The following is a 19916-nucleotide window of genomic DNA, read 5'->3' as shown; positions in this document are numbered from 1 at the left end:
TCAAGGAAATGTGCACAGTCCTTCCTCTTTTGGCTGGGCACTGCTGGTACCACAGCTGAGCAAGGGAGCTCCCCAGGGGCAATCAGACCAGGTGTCTGAGAGGCCCAGCACCTCCCACAAGTACATGGGGCCACCACAGCTGCTGCTGGAGAAGAGGGTCCCTGAGGGAACTCCACTGCAGCCTCCAAACACCATAGGGATGGACCCTCAGATCTCCCCTCTGGAAGAGCTGATGACAGCAGTCACGGCTTTCTACAGGGCCAGCCAAGTTCCTGAGGACCTGGAGAAGCAGTTGCTGGCTTGATCGTTGCAGCAACCCCCACGCATCGCAGGGTGCCAAATGACAGACCCTGCAGTGGAGCTCCCCAGTGCTTTGCAGAGCCACAGCCACAGAGGAGGCCACAGAAAGACAAAGGAACTGCCAGGTCAGAGCAGGCTCCGGGAGACTCTGCCCAAGGGCAGGAAAGCCCCGTGTCACAGCATACCTGGCAGAGAAGGCTCCCAAACTTGGGCTCCATCAGATGCTACAGCTCTGCACACAGGAAGAGTAGAGAGTGGGAGAAAAGCAACCAGTCGAGGACGGGGCAAGGGGCAGCAGGGCCAAAAGAGGGCTGCTGCTGCCCAGCAGTCACGACAGGTCCACAGGTGTGGATCCACCGTATGGATCCTTCTGTTTTCACCCGGGTGCCTTCTGCCACAGTGTGCTCCCACCAGGCCCGTGCCCCCATGGGCGCAGCCGGACACAGGAGCCCTGGGCCAGTGAAACCACCTCTGCCAGGCAGCAGCTGCTGTGTGCTCGCCCTCATCCTCGTTTGCTGTTAGCTTGCTCTCGCACCCAGCAAAAGCTCCCAGACACAGACAAGGCCCAACTGGGCAGCAGCAAGGAAAGGAGAGCTGAGGAGCCCCAAGGGAAGAGGCTCGAGTAACGTAAAGCAGAGACAAGTACATGGTGAGGCAGGAAAAAGGCTGAGGAGGACGAGGCGAGCGCAACCCCCAAGCAGGAGAAAGACAGCAGTGAGGGCCGGCAGAAGGGAGTGGGAGGGAAGAGCTCCTGCAGGTCCCACTGCATTTCCCTCAACTCATCACTTGATGTTTAAAATGAAGTTCAGTTCTCCAAGCTGAGTGTCCTGTACCCCCAGGAGCAGTCAGTGAGCCGTTGCCCTGCCTTTATTTTGACCCCCAAGTTTTCTCTTTCTCCTCTTCTTCCTCCGATTCTCTGCGCTGGAGGGGAGCAGAAGGGGGGTGCGCAGGCAGCTGGCCAGGGCCAGCCCCCCACACCATAACTGCCCTTTAAGCAAAGGGCCATGGAGCGGTCGCACTCCCCGTTCCGCAGGGGCGAGGGGTGCCCTGTCTCGGGCAGCAATGGCAAGGTTTTGGCAGTGCAGGCCTGCAGGGGAGGCCTGTGGGAGGGGAGGGGAGGCTGCCCTGTGCTCATCACAGCTGGTTCCAGCCTGTTCCAGAAAGTTCTGCAACGGACACAGAGCTCAGCCAATCAGGGCAGTCGGAGGCGGCTCCGGGCCAATGAGAGGAGGCCGCGCCGCCCCTGAGAGAACAGGCCTGGGCAGGCGGAAGGGCTGAGGAGCGGGGCAGTGGGGTCCCCGAGCAGCGGGGGCTGGCAGAGTGGCAGGGCCGGGCCTGGCAGCCGGGGCTCGTCGCACAGCCCAGCCAGGCAGCAGGGTGGGCCGGGAGCGCTGGAGGGGGCCGTCCCAGCGACTGACCCTGGACAGACACCGTCCTGAGCTCATACAGCTATTCAAAAGGAGAATAAAAAGTGCAGGTCCAGTCTTGGGGTCCCAGCAGTCTCTCTGAGTTGAGTTGTTCATTCTCTGCACTGTGAAGGGTCTGGAGGTGCCTTACACAGATGGTTCTTGTGTCTGCCAAGGAGAAGGGAAACAGGAGGCAGCTTTCCAAGACAGCTTGAGCTCTCAAGACAGAAAAGACAGTTTAGATTCCCTGCTTTCCCAAGGGGAAGGCAGAGGCTTAGGGCAGAGCTTCTGAGCTGGTTTGAGAGGTTTTGGTCCCTCCGATCTGCCCAAGTGTGCTCCCCCTAGGCCCGTGCCCCCATGGGCGCAGCCACACACAGGAGTCCTGGGGCAGAGAAACCACCTCTGACAGGCAGCAGTTGCTGTCTGCTCGGCCTCATCCTTGTTTGTAGTTAGAGTGCCTGCCACCAAGCTCTTCGGCACAGGCAAGGCCCCATTTGGCAGCAGCAAAGAGAGAAGATGAGAAGAATAAGAAAGGAGAGGTGAGATGAGGAGCCGCAAGGGAAGAGGACAAAGCCTCAGTGTCCACCAGGTGCCAGGCTGAGGAAACCACGCTCTTTGGGTGAGTGGGGCTGGTCGCAGGTCACCGTGGGGCTCACCCGGGCCCCTTGGGGATGGGGAAAGCCTGCAAGCAGCTTGGGGGGTAATGGGGAAACACCCGGTGGGAACTCGGGGTGACGCTTGCTCAGTCGGAGAGACGGGTGCCATGAGGACATGGTGCCAGCGAGGCCAGGGGACAGCATGGGGCAAAGCCAGGCTGGGAGCAGCCCTGGGAACAGTGGCTCCTCTTGCCCTTGGGAAGTCTCTCCACACGTTGCTGATTGAGATTGCAGACAGCAGCCCGACGCTCAGAAGGTGACTGTGCTTTTCCCCTTGCAGGTGTCCAGGGGCAGCAGGACTCTGTGGTGGGCACACCTGGTGAGCAGCAGATCCCTCCAGGCCCTTCCAGGAGCAGGAGATGCCCAATAAACCTTTGTCTCTTGTTTGTACCTGGAGCTGAGCGACGGCGAGGGGCACTTTGACTGCGAGCTGTTGGGTGAGGCAAAGCACGTGATCTGGGAAGGAAGAGCAAGCTGAGTGCCAGCTGGGTCTGGTTGTCCTCCTCAAGTTCTCTCTGTCTCTGGCTGTCATCTTAAAGGCACGTCTGTCATGTCCTGGGATATGAGCTGCTTCCTCAGCCTAGCCGCCATCATCGCCTTTTGCGCTTCCCAGGCGTTGGTGCTGGTGGTGTTTGTCTACCGCCTCGTGGTGACCCCGACCAAGCCCCAGGTAGGAGTCAGTGCTGGAGCAGCGGCGAGCGCTGCCCAGCAGGGTGGGGGTCAGCAGGGGCCCAGGGGCAGCTCCAGGGCCGGGCTGGAGGGGCCCTGCCTGGCAGGGGAGGTGGCTTCACAGCCTGAGTAACAGAGGTGAGCAGGCTCTGGGCAGGGGGAGGTGCCCTACAAAGACCACCCCTGGCCCCATGTGCCCACTGTCCCATCCAGGGATGCACCATTTGCTCACACTGTCTCCTCTGCCTGCAGGCTTTGTGCTCCTGGAGCCTTTACAGCCCTTCAAGATCCAGTAGGTGGATCTGTGCCCCCTGGAGCACTGGGGCCCCCTCAAGTATTTCCTGCACCAAGGGATGTCCCACTAACGCTGCCCCGTATTCCTGGAGATGGATGTCATTGATAGAATTTTACAGGACTGCCAAAGGACCACTGAGGACGTAACAAGATACATGGACACTTGAGAGCACTGAGCACGGGGATGGGGACAGGGAAAGGGGACACAGCTTGGGACTAGTGCTTGGGGAGATCATGGAGAAATCCCCAGGTGTACAATGTGAGGGATGATGCCCTTCTGGAGGCAATGATGTCCATAGTCCAGAGCTGACAGTGGCTCCCGCTTTTCCTGGGGCAGAGAGGGATCGCTGTGCCCAGCAGGCAGGGAGAGGGCCTGAGACACACAATGGGTGGGACCCCACAGCAGTGACACAGCCCGCTGTCTCCTTCAGGGCAGGACGGAGAGCCCGAGGACGCTCAGGAGTGCTGGGCTCAGGCTTTCCCCCCTCCTCACACAGGCTCAACTGCGACATGCCTGAGGGCAATGACAGCTTGAGTTCCATCACAGCCAGTGAAGACAGACCCTCTTCAAGGGTTTCTCTGTCCCCTTCAAGAGAAGAACCCCACAGTTACAACATGACTGACAAAGCCATCTGCTCTGGAGCAGGCACGGGTGATGCCTCCAGCATCCAGCCTGGCCATGTCCATCCCAGGGCTGGACCAGAGGAGCAGCCTGGCCCAGCTACTCACTCACGCTGCGCAGAAGAGGTAGCCAGTTGCTTTGACACTGGCAGCATGCAGCAGCACCAGGAAGATCCTGAGACGCAGCTTGATGCTCCCACTCCACCTCCACAGGTGCCTGAGGTCCACTTCAGGGAAATGGAGGTGCCTCTCCACCACGACAAAGGCCAGGAGACTTTGGACGGCCTCATCCCAGAATCCTAACTGGAGGAGGAACTGGGCCTGCCAGCCAACGTGGATGAGACTCCACAGGATGGCCCAGCCTCAGCTCCTACAACACCTCAGCAAGCCGAAAAGCATGATGTGATTGTGCTTCCCATTGTGCGGGACCTGCCATTCCTGGATGATCCTGTGGAAAATTAACTGGAGCGTCACATTACTAAAATGAAGATACAGAGGCGCTATGGGCTGCAAATGAACAGGGAGTGTGAGCACAGCTTTGAATACCTCTCTACAAAATTAAAAGCCTCTCAGGATTTCCCTCTGCAGAGGCACTGTGTGCTGCCCTACCGCTCCACCTTCCAGCATCCTGTCTGATGACGCCGCCTTTGCTCCCTCTGTCTCCTCTGCCTGCAGCCTTTGTCCTCCAGGACTTTTCACAGCACTCGAGGACCCGGAAAGTGGAGCCATACCCCAGAGAGTGCGACGCCCCCTCTGCTATCCCCCGCCAAGGGAGATCCCACTAGAGCTGCCCTCTGCCCGCCTGCAGCTGCCCCATACTCCGGCAGTTCGATGCTACGGACAAAATAGCCTGTCAGTGCAAGCTGATGATCAAGAACCTAAAGAGACACGTGAACACGAGAGGCCACTGAGGACGGGAGGGGGACAGGGACGGGGGCATGGCTGAGGAGTACCGCTTGGCGAGGGCACGGGGAAATGCCCACGTGAGGGGGATGCCCTTGCAGAGGGATTAACCTCCATGATGCAGAGCTGACAGTGTCTTCCCTTTTTCCTGAGGTAGAGGGGCATCCCTATGCTCGGCAGGCAGGGAGAAAGCCTCGGGCACACACGGGGTGACACCCCATGGCAGTGACGCAGCCTGCCATCTCCTCAGGGTAGGAGAGAGAGCCCCGGGACACTCAAGAGCACTGGGTTCACGCTTCCCCTCCTTCTCACACAGGCTCAACTGCGAGACACCTGAGGACAGTGTCAGCTCCTGGACTGCCATCACAGACAGTGAAGACAGGTCCTCTTCAAGGGTTTCCCTGTCTCCTTCTAGAGAAGAACCCCACACTTCCACCATGGCGAGCGAAGCCAGCTCCTCTGCAGAGGTGTCTCTCTCCCATTTGAGTGATGAGTCCTGGACGTCCATCACAAGAAGTGACTTTGGCTCCTCTTCACTCTGGAGTCTCTCTCCACTCTTGTGGATGGAGCAGATATGAGGGATGCCTCTAGTGTGCAGCCCGGCCTGGAGCATCCCGGAGCTGCTCCCACAGAGAAGCCTGAGACTCAAGGAAATGTGCACAGTCCTTCCTCTTTTGGCTGGGCACTGCTGGTACCACAGCTGAGCAAGGGAGCTCCCCAGGGGCAATCAGACCAGGTGTCTGAGAGGCCCAGCACCTTCCACAAGTACATGGGGCCACCACAGCTGCCGCTGGAGAAGAGGGTCCCTGAGGGAACTCCACTGCAGCCTCCAAACACCATAGGGATGGACCCTCAGATCTCCCCTCTGGAAGAGCTGATGACAGCAGTCACGGCTTTCTACAGGGCCAGCCAAGTTCCTGAGGACCTGGAGAAGCAGTTGCTGGCTTGATCGTTGCAGCAACCCCCACGCATCGCAGGGTGCCAAATGACAGACCCTGCAGTGGAGCTCCCCAGTGCTTTGCAGAGCCACAGCCACAGAGGAGGCCACAGAAAGACAAAGGAACTGCCAGGTCAGAGCAGGCTCCGGGAGACTCTGCCCAAGGGCAGGAAAGCCCCGTGTCACAGCATACCTGGCAGAGAAGGCTCCCAAACTTGGGCTCCATCAGATGCTACAGCTCTGCACGCAGGAAGAGTAGAGAGTGGGAGAAAAGCAACCAGTCGAGGACGGGGCAAGGGGCAGCAGGGCCAAAAGAGGGCTGCTGCTGCCCAGCAGTCACGACAGGTCCACAGGTGTGGATCCACCGTATGGATCCTTCTGTTTTCACCCGGGTGCCTTCTGCCACAGTGTGCTCCCACCAGGCCCGTGCCCCCATGGGCGCAGCCGGACACAGGAGCCCTGGGCCAGTGAAACCACCTCTGCCAGGCAGCAGCTGCTGTGTGCTCGCCCTCATCCTCGTTTGCTGTTAGCTTGCTCTCGCACCCAGCAAAAGCTCCCAGACACAGACAAGGCCCAACTGGGCAGCAGCAAGGAAAGGAGAGCTGAGGAGCCCCAAGGGAAGAGGCTCGAGTAACGTAAAGCAGAGACAAGTACATGGTGAGGCAGGAAAAAGGCTGAGGAGGACGAGGCGAGCGCAACCCCCAAGCAGGAGAAAGACAGCAGTGAGGGCCGGCAGAAGGGAGTGGGAGGGAAGAGCTCCTGCAGGTCCCACTGCATTTCCCTAAACTCATCACTTGGATGTTTAAAATGAAGTTCAGTTCTCCAAGCTGAGTGTCCTGTACCCCCAGGAGCAGTCAGTGAGCCGTTGCCCTGCCTTTATTTTGACCCCCAAGTTTTCTCTTTCTCTTCTTCTTCCTCCGATTCTCTGCGCTGGAGGGGAGCAGAAGGGGGGTGCGCAGGCAGCTGGCCAGGGCCAGCCCCCCACACCATAACTGCCCTTTAAGCAAATGGCCGTTGAGCGGTTGCACTCTCCGTTCCGCAGGGGTGAGGGGTGCCCTGTCTCGGGCAGCAATGGCAAGGTTTTGGCAGGGGAGGCCTGCAGGGGAGGCCTGTGGGAGGGGAGGGGAGGCTGCCCTGTGCCCATCACAGCTGGTTCCAGCCTGTTCCAGAACGTTCTGCAACGGACACAGAGCTCAGCCAATCAGGGCAGTCGGAGGCGGCTCCGGGCCAATGAGAGGAGGCCGCGCCGCCCCCGAGAGAACAGGCCTGGGCAGGCAGAAGGGCTGAGGAGCAGGGCAGTGGGGTCCCCGAGCAGCAGGGGGTTGCCTGGCCCCATGTGCCCACTGTCCCATCCATGGATGCCCCATTTGCTCACTCTGTCTCCTCTGCCTGCAGGCTTTGTGCTCCTGGAGCCTTTAGAGCCCTTCAAGACCCAGTAGGTGGATCTGTGCCCCCTGGAGCACTGGGGCCCCCTCAAGTATCCCCCACACCAAGGGATGTCCCACTAACGCTGCCCTCTGCCCCTCTGCAAATGCCCCACAAACCCGGACATGGATGTCATTGACAGAACTGTACAGGAGTTCCAAAGGACCACTGAGGACGTAACAAGATACATGGACACTTGAGAGCACTGAGTACGGGGATGGGTACAGGGAAAGGGGACACAGCTTGGGACTTGTGCTTGGGGAGGGCATGGAGAAATCCCCAGGTGTACAATGTGAGGGATGATGCCCTTCTGGAGGCAATGATGTCCATAGTCCAGAGCTGACAGTGGCTCCCGCTTTTCCTGGGGCAGAGAGGGATCGTTGTGCCCAGCAGGCAGGGAGAGGGCCTGAGACACACAATGGGTGGGACCCCACAGCAGTGACACAGCCCGCTGTCTCCTTCAGGGCAGGAGGGAGAGCCCCAGGACGCTCAGGAGTGCTGGGCTCAGGCTTTCCCCCCTCCTCACACAGGCTCAACTGCGACATGCCTGAGGGCAACGACAGCTTGAGTTCCATCACAGCCAGTGAAGACAGACCCTCTTCAAGGGTTTCTCTGTCCCCTTCAAGAGAAGAACCCCACAGTTACAACATGACTGACAAAGCCATCTGCTCTGGAGCAGGCACGGGTGATGCCTCCAGCATCCAGCCTGGCCATGTCCATCCCAGGGCTGGACCAGAGGAGAAGCCTGGCCCAGCAACTCACTCACACTGCGCAGAAGAGGTAGCCAGTTGCTTTGACACTGGCAGCATGCAGCAGCACTAGGAAGATCCTGAGACGCAGCTTGATGCTCCCACTCCACCTCCACAGGTGCCTGAGGTCCACTTCAGGGAAATGGAGGTGCCTCTCCACCACGACAAAGGCCAGGAGACTTTGGACGGCCTCATCCCAGAATCCTAACTGGAGGAGGAACTGGGCCTGCCAGCCAACGTGGATGAGACTCCACAGGATGGCCCAGCCTCAGCTCCTACAACACCTCAGCAAGCCGAAAAGCATGATGTGATTGTGCTTCCCATTGTGCGGGACCTGCCATTCCTGGATGATCCTGTGGAAAATTAACTGGAGCGTCACATTACTAAAATGAAGATACAGAGGCGCTATGGGCTGCAAATGAACAGGGAGTGTGAGCACAGCTTTGAATACCTCTCTACAAAATTAAAAGCCTCTCAGGATTTCCCTCTGCAGAGGCACTGTGTGCTGCCCTACCGCTCCACCTTCCAGCATCCTGTCTGATGACGCCGCCTTCGCTCCCTCTGTCTCCTCTGCCTGCAGCCTTTGTCCTCCAGGACTTTTCACAGCACTCGAGGACCCGGAAAGTGGAGCCATACCCCAGAGAGTGCGACGCCCCCTCTGCTATCCCCCGCCAAGGGAGATCCCACTAGAGCTGCCCTCTGCCCGCCTGCAGCTGCCCCATACTCCGGCAGTTCGATGCTACGGACAAAATAGCCTGTCAGTGCAAGCTGATGATCAAGAACCTAAAGAGACACGTGAACACGAGAGGCCACTGAGGACGGGAGGGGGACAGGGACGGGGGCATGGCTGAGGAGTACCGCTTGGCGAGGGCACGGGGAAATGCCCACGTGAGGGGGATGCCCTTGCAGAGGGATTAACCTCCATGATGCAGAGCTGACAGTGTCTTCCCTTTTTCCTGAGGTAGAGGGGCATCCCTATGCTCGGCAGGCAGGGAGAAAGCCTCGGGCACACACGGGGTGACACCCCATGGCAGTGACGCAGCCTGCCATCTCCTCAGGGTAGGAGAGAGAGCCCCGGGACACTCAAGAGCGCTGGGTTCACGCTTCCCCTCCTTCTCACACAGGCTCAACTGCGAGACACCTGAGGACAGTGTCAGCTCCTGGACTGCCATCACAGACAGTGAAGACAGGTCCTCTTCAAGGGTTTCCCTGTCTCCTTCTAGAGAAGAACCCCACACTTCCACCATGGCGAGCGAAGCCAGCTCCTCTGCAGAGGTGTCTCTCTCCCATTTGAGTGATGAGTCCTGGACGTCCATCACAAGAAGTGACTTTGGCTCCTCTTCACTCTGGAGTCTCTCTCCACTCTTGTGGATGGAGCAGATATGAGGGATGCCTCTAGTGTGCAGCCCGGCCTGGAGCATCCCGGAGCTGCTCCCACAGAGAAGCCTGAGACTCAAGGAAATGTGCACAGTCCTTCCTCTTTTGGCTGGGCACTGCTGGTACCACAGCTGAGCAAGGGAGCTCCCCAGGGGCAATCAGACCAGGTATCTGAGAGGCCCAGCACCTCCCACAAGTACATGGGGCCACCACAGCTGCCGCTGGAGAAGAGGGTCCCTGAGGGAACTCCACTGCAGCCTCCAAACACCATAGGGATGGACCCTCAGATCTCCCCTCTGGAAGAGCTGATGACAGCAGTCACGGCTTTCTACAGGGCCAGCCAAGTTCCTGAGGACCTGGAGAAGCAGTTGCTGGCTTGATCGTTGCAGCAACCCCCACGCATCGCAGGGTGCCAAATGACAGACCCTGCAGCGGAGCTCCCCAGTGCTTTGCAGAGCCACAGCCACAGAGGAGGCCACAGAAAGACAAAGGAACTGCCAGGTCAGAGCAGGCTCCGGGAGACTCTGCCCAAGGGCAGGAAAGCCCCATGCCACAGCATACCTGGCAGAGAAGACTCCCAAACTTGGGCTCCATCAGATGCTACAGCTCTGCACGCAGGAAGAGTAGAGAGTGGGAGAAAAGCAACCAGTCGAGGACGGGGCAAGGGGCAGCAGGGCCAAAAGAGGGCTGCTGCTGCCCAGCAGTCACGACAGGTCCACAGGTGTGGATCCACCGTATGGATCCTTCTGTTTTCACCCGGGTGCCTTCTGCCACAGTGTGCTCCCACCAGGCCCGTGCCCCCATGGGCGCAGCCGGACACAGGAGCCCTGGGCCAGTGAAACCACCTCTGCCAGGCAGCAGCTGCTGTGTGCTCGCCCTCATCCTCGTTTGCTGTTAGCTTGCTCTCGCACCCAGCAAAAGCTCCCAGACACAGACAAGGCCCAACTGGGCAGCAGCAAGGAAAGGAGAGCTGAGGAGCCCCAAGGGAAGAGGCTCGAGTAACGTAAAGCAGAGACAAGTACATGGTGAGGCAGGAAAAAGGCTGAGGAGGACGAGGCGAGCGCAACCCCCAAGCAGGAGAAAGAGAGCAGTGAGGGCCGGCAGAAGGGAGTGGGAGGGAAGAGCTCCTGCAGGTCCCACTGCATTTCCCTCAACTCATCACTTGATGTTTAAAATGAAGTTCCACAGGATGGCCCAGCCTCAGCTCCTACAACACCTCTGCAAGCCGAAAATGGTGTATGGTCATTCCCATTGTGCGGGACCTGCCCTTCGTGGATGAGGCTGTGAGAAATGAACTAGAGCGTCACATTACTAAAATGAAGATACAGAGGCGCTGTGGGCTGCAAATGAGCAGGGAGTGTGAGCACAGCTCTGAATACCTCTCTACAAAATTAAAAGCCTCTCAGGATTTTCTTCTGCAGAGGTCGTGTGGGCTGCTGTATCCCTTCTGCTTGCAGCACTGGAACATGCTCGTTCATTCTCCTCAGTCAGCAAGACAGTCCCTGCACCGCAAGAAGAGTCCACAGAGCCTGTGCATGCAGTTCTGCTGGGGATGCAGGCTCCAGTCTACTCGGGGCCAGCAGCGTGGGTGCAAGAAAAGGAAACATAGGAGAACAGCCGTCAGCAGAATGTCCACAGCAAGGAGACCCCACTGGGCATTGATGAGAAGCAGCAGGGCCCTGGGATTCAAGGGGATGTGCCTGGTCCATCCCCTTCCGGCCAGGCAGAGCAGGAGCTGGCATTGCTGCAAAGCGGGAAGCGCTTCCTGTTAAATAACGACTGAAGTCTGTTGGTTTCCTGGGCTCATATAGCTATTCTAAAGGAGAATTAAAAATGCAGGTCCCGACATGGGGTCTCAGCAGTCTCTCTGTGACTTGAGTTGTTTTTACTCTGCACTATGAAGGGTTTGGAGGTGGCTTACACAAATGGTCCTTGTGTCTACCAAGGAGAAACCTTTAGTTGAACTTCAGGAGTGACAGGGGCTTTGCAGGGATGGCTGGTAAGGTTTGCTGGGAGCATGGAGGCCTTCTCCCTGGAGCCACCCTTGTTCCCCACAGGAGACGGGTCACACTTACAGCATGTGTCTGTGGAGGTGGTGATGGCGCTGAGGGCAGAAGCTGTCACGAACGAGCGCTCCAGCGGCAGGTCTCTGATCCCTGTTCAGCAGGGGCAAGGGGTGGCCTGCACCCAGCATGAACAACAAGGTTTTGGCAGGGGGTGCTGCAGGGGAGGCCTGTGTGAGGGGAGGGCGGGGCTGCCCTGTGCTGTTCAGAGGTTGTTCCAGCCAGTTCCAGAAGGCTCTGCAACGGATGCAGGGCCTATTGGACCTCAGCCAAACGGAGGAGTTCCTGAGGACTCTGAGCTGATGAGCAGAGGCTGTCCATTCCCAAGAGAACTGGCCTGAGTCTGGGCTGTCAGCAGCAGGAGCGAGGAGCAGCATCTGGCACTGTAGGGCAGGGTGGCCAGCAGTCCACCACACCACCTACTGGGGTGGCCAGGAGAAAGCAGGCCTGAGAAGTATCTACAGAACGTGGAGGCTGGGCCTGGGGTGGTGGGCAGTTTCCCTCAGCATTTAAATGTTTGTCATCTTTGTTTCCCAATACCTGAACAAGTCTTCTGCAAGACTTTTGCAGACTTGCCTTCATAGAAAAAGCAGGTACCTGTGTTGGCAGTCACAGTGGACAGGACCATGCTGGCATTCCACATTCCTAAGGGACTGTGGCTGTGGATGACCCATGCTGCATGGGAACACTGAGGAGAATAGCACAAAATAATTTCTAGTGTGACCTGGGCTTCCCTCATGCCTGGAATGAGGGTGCATAGCAATCCCAGTGCCAGGAGGGTGGACTGAGCTATCCCACCCCGTCATGGAGTCCATGCTGGCAGTTGAGCACTGTCCACCCAAATAGCACCTAGTTGGATACCTCCCCTCCAACTTGGGCCTAAACTGGGACTGGCCCAGTGCCTGCCCCTGGCTGTTGTAGTTTAGCCCCAGTCGGGACCAGACTACGTAGCCTCTCACTCCCCCCAACCTCCAAGAGAATAGGGAGAGATAATATAAGACAAAAAAAAAAGGTCGAGGTTCGAGGTAAGGACAGGGAGTTACCATTATGTGCAAAACAGACTCGACTTGCGGAAAACTATTCATTTGTTACTAAAACGAAAGCAGAATAATGAGACAGAGAACAAGATATCCTTCCCCCACCCCTCCCTCTGCCCGGACTTAACTTTGTATCTCCTCCCCACCCCATGCAGCACAGGGGGGAAGAGGAAATGGGTGTTATGGTCAGTTCATCACATGTCACTTTATGCTGCTGCTTCGTCATCAGGGGACGATCTCCTCATGTTCCTCCTCTGCTCCTTCGTGGGGTCCCACTCACGGGCTGCAGTCCTTCATGAAACTGCTCCGGCGTGGATCATCTCTTCCACGGGGTGCAATCCCTCCAGAACGGCTGCCCCAATGCGGGCCCTCCACAGGTCACAGCCTCCTTCAGGCCTCCACCTGCCCTGACGTGGGGTCCTCCACGGGCTGCAGGTGGATCTCTGCTCCTCTGTGGACCTCCATGGGCTGCAGGGGGACAACCTGCTCCACCATGATCATCACCACAGGCTGCAGGGGAATCTTGGCCAGGAGTCGCATTACTCCTCCTCCTCCTTCTTCATTCACCTTGGCGTGTACTGCTGTTCCTCTCACAAGAAATTCTTCACAACAGGCTGGCAGAGGCCTCTCAGGTTCTCTTCACATCTCATTCACATCTCATCTCCTCTCCACTTCTTGCAGCCGGGCTGGGCCAAGTTGGGCCCAGACCACTCCCGCCTTGCAGGAGGCCAGAGGGTGAGGGCCACAAGGCCCACAAGGCTCGTGCCTCCCCTTCTCTGCCCTGCTCCAGTGTCTTCACATCATCTCCTCTCTCTTTTTTTTTTTTCTGTTTTCCCCTTCTTAAATACATTATCACAGAGGCGTTATCTTGGAACATTCTGCTACCAATCAGCTTGGCCTTGGCCAGCAGCGGGTCCGCCCTGGGCCCGGCAGAATCCACTGGACAAAGGGGAAACTTCTTGCAGCTTCTTGCAGAAGCTGCCACCGTAGCACATCCCTGACTAAAGAGAACCAGAAAACACTGCCCCAAGCTAAAGATGTCCTGGAGCAGTGTCTCTGGGCAGGGTCAGGGTTAGTCCTGCCCTGGAGTGGGACTGTGGCACTTTCTGCTTGAACTGGGCCTATGACCCCGTTTACATATAGTACAAGGACTTCTGAAAATATGTTTGCTTTCTGGAATAAACAAGGGAATATCTGGCTCCAAGAATCCCATTAATGTTAATGGGGGATGGGGGAAAAAGTTTAAACGCTCATTCCTGAAACTTCAGTATACTTTCTGGCTCCTAGCTGTGATACAGTCCTTCCGTGCCTGGAGAAGCGGCAAGGTCTGGGCATTAACCACAGCAGCACAGAGGGCAGTGCAGCTGGCCTTTGGAGGGGAAGAGGTAGCAGTGCCCGGTGAGGATTTTACTGTGGTGTTTCTCATTGGTCATACCTCATTTCACATAAATTAATGCAATGGAAACGTGCTGGAGGATTGATGAGAACACAACCAAACTTCTCAAGAGGTAATTGTAAAATAACATGCAAAGTGTCCTAACTGGCCAGAGGAATTGTGTTGTGTAGGCTTTATTTTCCCATTTATAAAACTGAGGATCAGTGCAGGAACTCACTGCATGCGATAATTTCAGATATCCTTTTTCTCTAAGGGGTTTTCTAAATCATAGAATCACAGAATAGTTAGGGTTGGAAGGAACCTTTAAAGGCCATCTAATCCAACCCCCCCTGCAAGAAGCAGGGACATCCCCAACAGATCAAGTTGCTCAGAGCCCCATCCAACTTGGCCTTGAATGTTAATAGCAATGGCTCCTTGCTCAAAGCAAAGTTGGAGTTCATGTTGCCCTGTTAAAGAAAACATGAGGAGCCTGAGGCAACCTTTTATTATTCACTGCATGTAGGGAAGAGGAAGGACGATCTGAAACACGTGCCACTGGGGTAACATGAAAACAAGCTGGAGCAGGCATTAGAGGCAGAGGTGCTTGGTGAGAAGGGAAATTAGCTCAATGCACAGAAAACAGGCACTTTCTTAGAGCAGTTCTGCTTCTCACATTATGGTAATATGTAGGTTCCTACCCCAGCCTAAATTCCCTTTTCCAGGCAGGAGCCAGGGCAAGGACAATGCTTCAGAAAGCAGACTGGAACCACAGACGCTGGCTGAGGATTCCCACCTTCAGTCCTCAGATGCAGGGACATCACTTCCAGCAATACCAGAAAGCTGCATTGCCTTGTTCCTAGTGCTGAGTCCTCCTTGATGTATTCAACAAGCAGCTTGAGTTTAAAGGAGCCTCGCTTATTTAGATGAAAGAGACTTTGTTGGTTGCTGACTTGTGATGGGCCATGTGACACAGGCCTGGAGCAAATCAGTAAATTCAGAACCCAGACTAACGTATAAAGAGAGAATTTTCTCTTGAGAAGACAAGGGCGGGGCAGAGGACATGGTAATTACATGTTCTTCATGAGTGCTGCTTTTCTTCCCTTGCCCAAAGCAGCTCTGGAGAAAGTATTCCTATTTGTGTATCTCTTATTTGCACTGCCTTCCCACCGACAAGAAAATACTCACATTAAGAAGACTTGTCATTCTTTCAACAGCAGCGAGGGGATAACAGAATCCATGGTGGGTTGATGATGAGGACTTGGAAACTGAGTGCAGGATCCATACTTTGCTGAAGGCCTATGCAGAATGAGGTGTAAGGACATGTAGAGAGAAGGACAACAGGAATTGATGATGGTTTTCTATTGAGCAAAAAGCAAGAGAACTTGCTACAACCTTTAGCTGGCATCTCGGCAATGAGCAAGAGTGTCCTTGCTCCTCACGGGCCTAAAGTTGTTATAATTACACAGCCCTAAGTCATAATTTGGCACCACCTGGTTTGCCTCAGGTAGCAATGAAATAGCGTGGCTAAACACTGAAACAGTGCGAGTGCCCCCCTCTGCCAAGACCTGCTGGTTTAGAAACGTTGGCTGACTCAGCTCTGCCTCTAAGACCTCGGTAGACCATGGTCCATGGAAGTGGAGGGGGGAGAAGACTGCCGGAGGAAAAGCTATGATGCATCATGATAGCAAAGTAAACAGGCCAGATGTATGTTGCACAACACCGAAGAACAATGGAACAGGAACCCACCTCCTCGGTAACAAGCAGCAGACTCAAAGGCCCTGGGTGTTTGGATGTGATTTTCCCATAGACATGTTTTTACAGTTGTGGTTAATGTGTGACTAATCCTCACCGTGGAGGAACCACACAACCACTCCTTAGAGCTGTGCAAGCACATAGAGCTGCACTTCAGCAGTAGGGGTTTTGTTTGAAAGTAGAAATGGTAATATCCGAAAAGAATACTTAAAACAACACTTTTGAACAGGGCTTTTATAATTTATGCCATGCCTAAGAAACTTGCAGCTAGGCTCCAGTTTACATATGCAACAAAAAAGGCAAGCCACCTCCCAAGATCAATAAACAGTTCAAAGGCTTCTGTTCTCAGGCGGCTGCTATCAAACATTAACAGCAGTATTTGAGCAGGAAGAGTGGACTTACCAACATTTTTCAAGAGCATATGCAAACTGTCTTTTCCTCCAGTAGTATATTAATAGCAATAACAATACACCCACATTTTCAGTCTGCATAAAAGGCAGGTAATATAGCTCCAAACCAACCATATTTTCCCCTGTACAACTGTGAGAGCGATAAAACTCCAAGATCTTCTTGACCCATTGCTCCGGGTCACGAAGATTGAACACTCGACTGCTGTTTTAAGTTATTCATGAAGTCAGCTTCAGGCCTGGATGTACTGAGATTGCCCCATCGGCGGGGCCGTGTGCTGTATGTAGCTGCATGTACAGCGTGTACCATAGAGAATGGATGACTGAGATTGCTTCTGATTGCCAGCAAAGGTAGTTTTTCAGATATCCTCCAGGTATGGATGGATAAGTAATTAGATGGGCCAACCGCTCATTCGATTGTCATTCATGCGAACTTTTCCCTTTTTATGCACTTTCCATTTTATTTTGACAGCTTTGAATCCGTGAGGTTTTTTTGAAAAGACAATGATGTGCTTTTACGGCCTTTTAGAATTATTTCAGCCTTAATTCCGGTTGGTTTGATTTTATACTGCACAGAGAATATCTTAAGTTTTAACATTTTCCAGCTTTCCTCAGCTAAGGCCTTGCATGAGGAAATCTAGGTGTATCTGTTAGAATACCAACAACAACAAAAAAATGATCCCTTCAGGTCACACTTCAGCTGGTCTCGTGCAGCGGGGAATGGCATCCAACACAGCGCCTATGCAGGGCATCAGCAGGTTTGTGAACAGCATGTGCTCCTGCTTGGGACCCACAGCAGCCGGGAGCATCTCCCAGAGAAGCAGCCCCTTGCTCTCAGCACCTCCTGATTCCAAATCTGATGGGAGTCAGGAGCCACCGCCCTGCAGAAAAGCAAGATACCTTGTTCAGGAGCTGCATTTCTCAGCTGCTGCTGAGGTTCTGCTGGCACTCAAACCTCTCCTTTCAGAAAGAAACAGAACCTGCTTTACAACCCTAGGAAAACAGCTAACCAGTCACCTAAGACCCACATTCCCAGGCTTTGTTTAGAGGGAGAAATGCACTGGAGGCATCAGCAGAAGTTTCTTCCATGCTGTCCCAGTCCCTTCCTGAGTGTGCTCCACCCCGCACCTTCATCATCTGCAGCAGCTCCTAGCTCTGCACAGGAGGGATCTAGCTGGCTCCTGCCTATCACTTCCAGATATGAGGCAGGTGGGACAGGTTTTGATGATGGATTTTGGAGGTCTGAGTTTTGAGGCTTTTTTTCTGCATGCTATTTGGAAATAGATTGCATACCATGGTGGTGTATGTACCCCAGTTTGGGAACCCCTGGACTGGTGGCGCATCTTAAGCATACAGCTCTCCTCACACAGGTTCTCAGGGGTCAGGAATGCTTTGATGGCTGGCTCAGCCAAGTAGGGGTTCATGCTGAGGACCTTTCTATAGAACAAAGTCACATGGCTTTAGTTAAACTGGAACAGCTTTGTGCTGAGATCCACTATCTATCCAAAAGCTACATCTTGTTAGAATCCCAGTCTGGCTTAACTGCACTATGCTATAAGCAATGGTAAGTGTAGAAATGTGACAGTTAAAAGTTTGAATTAGGCTATTTTTTCTGGTGGCAGTGTTTGCAGAGGTGTAATTTGGAAAGGTTAATAACAGACCGTTTGAGGAAACAGGTTGAGGAAGACTTATTTCACATTTTCTCCTAACAGAAGTGACACTGACCTGACTAATTAGTCTAGTCTCTTAAAAGAGGTGGCTTTCCAGAAACCTCCACCCGGAAATGTGGCTCAGCTGAACTTGTCTGTACTGGACAAAGAACTTTTTTCTCAGCTTATAGTGAAGTGGTCTGAAAAACTCCAGTCTTGATCTAGAGCTTGTTAGGAGAAAAAACAGGGTGTTGAACTCTTCACTGTATCCTTTGCATAGACTATTGGCTGAAAGACATCCTACTGGCCCAGGAACATTTCATACCATAATCTTCCTGAAGATCAAACTTTTTATTCAATCCATTTTGATTTTTTGCCCCCACCATTAATGGAAAGATTCTGAAGGTTTTTAATGATTTCAATGTTTATACTTGCCAGTTTCTTCTTTTTTTTCTTCTTGTTCCCATATTATTCTTTATCCTAAATTGCTCATCTCCATCTTTGGTATTGTCCTGTACCACAACAAGCATGCAGACAGCAACTGTAGGACCTGTCAGTCTGTGTCTTCCTGAGTTGAACAAACCAAACACCATTAGTTTACTGTGGGAAGAGACTCTGTACTCCCACATCATTTTAATGTTTTTCCTTCCCAGCATGAATTAATCCTAGAGCATGTAGGTGATGGTAAGTGGTAAGCTCGCTAGTTCTTCATATAATGATACTCACAATGCTGAAAATTCCATTTGCTGGAAATGCCTTGGCTACCACATCCTGGATTTATTTATTTTTTCCTTTATTACAGCTGCATCACACAGGTAATTATTCTAAAATTATCTAATTCACCTAGTCCATTCTTCCCCTCTCTTACTGCCAGGTCAGAGCAGAAATTCCTGTTGTTACTCCCTGCAACACCTGACCTTGTCCTATTGAAGTTGATCCTAATTGTTACTTGTCAGAACATTAAAATATTCTGCTCTTGATTTTCCACACTGTTGAGGCCGCTTGAATTCTCAACAGCAAATGTAATTCTGTATATTCCCTTCTATTTCAGAAAATATTTAGAAATATATCCACAAAATGAGGTCTTTTCTTCCTACTGACTCCCTGTCTTCCATTAATCCCTAGCTTCCTCCTTTTGATTATTCATTTTCTGTGTGGCATTGATAAATTGCTTTGCTGAAGTTCAATTAGATTAGATGGCCTTTGACTAAAAAAACTGCTATCAAAAAGCAAGAGATCTGATTGGTCTGGCACAATCTACATTTGGTGAGTCTATTTTATATATTATCCCACGTATCGCCATCCTATCTTAATTTTTCTATCCATCAGATCCTGTTGTAAGATCCTGCATACTGCTGAGGCCATACCTTTTCTCCCCTCTTTCCTTAACGCAGACACTGCATTTCATTTTCTGCAGTAAAATTGCTGTCCTGTAATTTGTCAAGCTTATTAAAAATGCTGTCTGTCAGACCTCCAGTTTCAGGAGCTAAATATCATCCCAGAACGACAAGTAACTATTCGATTTTGAGCCTCTATCTCATCTCCTGCATATTTAAAGGGAGGTTTGAGTTTTGCCGCTGCCTCAAATGGAGCAAATTTCACCCTGCACCTTTATTCCACTATTTATTTTTTTCAATAGACACACTGGTCCTGATGAAGAAGCAGATAAGGCATTTATGAAATGTCTGAAACCGCTTTTCTTTTCAGTACCCCTGTAGAGTGACTCTCTTTTTTTTCCTGTTCTCTGTTTCAATCACAAGATTATACAGCCTTTTAGATTTGCTTTAGCTTCCTTTATAGGGTCTAATGCAACCTGACAAAGTGAGAATTGTGAAAAGTCTTCCTCCTCTCATAGCATGCCTGCCTTGACATTCAGCACATTTACACCCTCCAGCTCATTTTTCCACAACAAAGAAGGGGTCAGATTTTCTGCCAGCCACATTCTTTGCATCTCACTTGTGAAAAAGAGCAAACGCGATAATTGCTCCAGCATGGATGAAGAAGAAAGTCAGGAAGCACGGTGAACAGAAACATGTCTCAGGAAAACCCAGGCTACCCTGTGCCAGAATACAGAGGCAGACTATCCCTTCTATAGATTTTTCTTTCGTAGTACCACAAAGTTCCTCTCAAGTCCACACTGAGGACCAGATACTGTGTTTCACATAGGAATTTCCCACTCAGCAATTCGTTCCCCCCCCCGCCCCCCACCTTAACTTCTCACATTATCACTGACTGGAAAAGTGGAAAAAAAGGTCTTGGAAAGCCCCAAGGAAGAGAATTCATAGCAGGTAATACA

At 53.3% G+C, this 19916-nt stretch overlaps 1 pseudogene; it reads left to right on the top strand.

Moving 5' to 3' along the window:
* The first annotated feature begins 3835 nt into the window (after positions 1-3835).
* Positions 3836-4582, top strand: LOC147601183 (uncharacterized; annotated as a pseudogene).
* Positions 4583-19916: the final 15334 nt, after the last annotated feature.

The sequence above is a fragment of the Chlamydotis macqueenii genome, chromosome 3 (genome assembly GCF_036417535.1).
Source record: "Chlamydotis macqueenii isolate bChlMac1 chromosome 3, bChlMac1.mat, whole genome shotgun sequence".
In the NCBI taxonomy this organism is placed as follows: Eukaryota; Metazoa; Chordata; class Aves; order Otidiformes; family Otididae; genus Chlamydotis; species Chlamydotis macqueenii.
The sequence above is the reverse complement of the archived record's forward strand: the minus strand, read 5'-3'. Positions and strand labels throughout refer to the sequence as shown.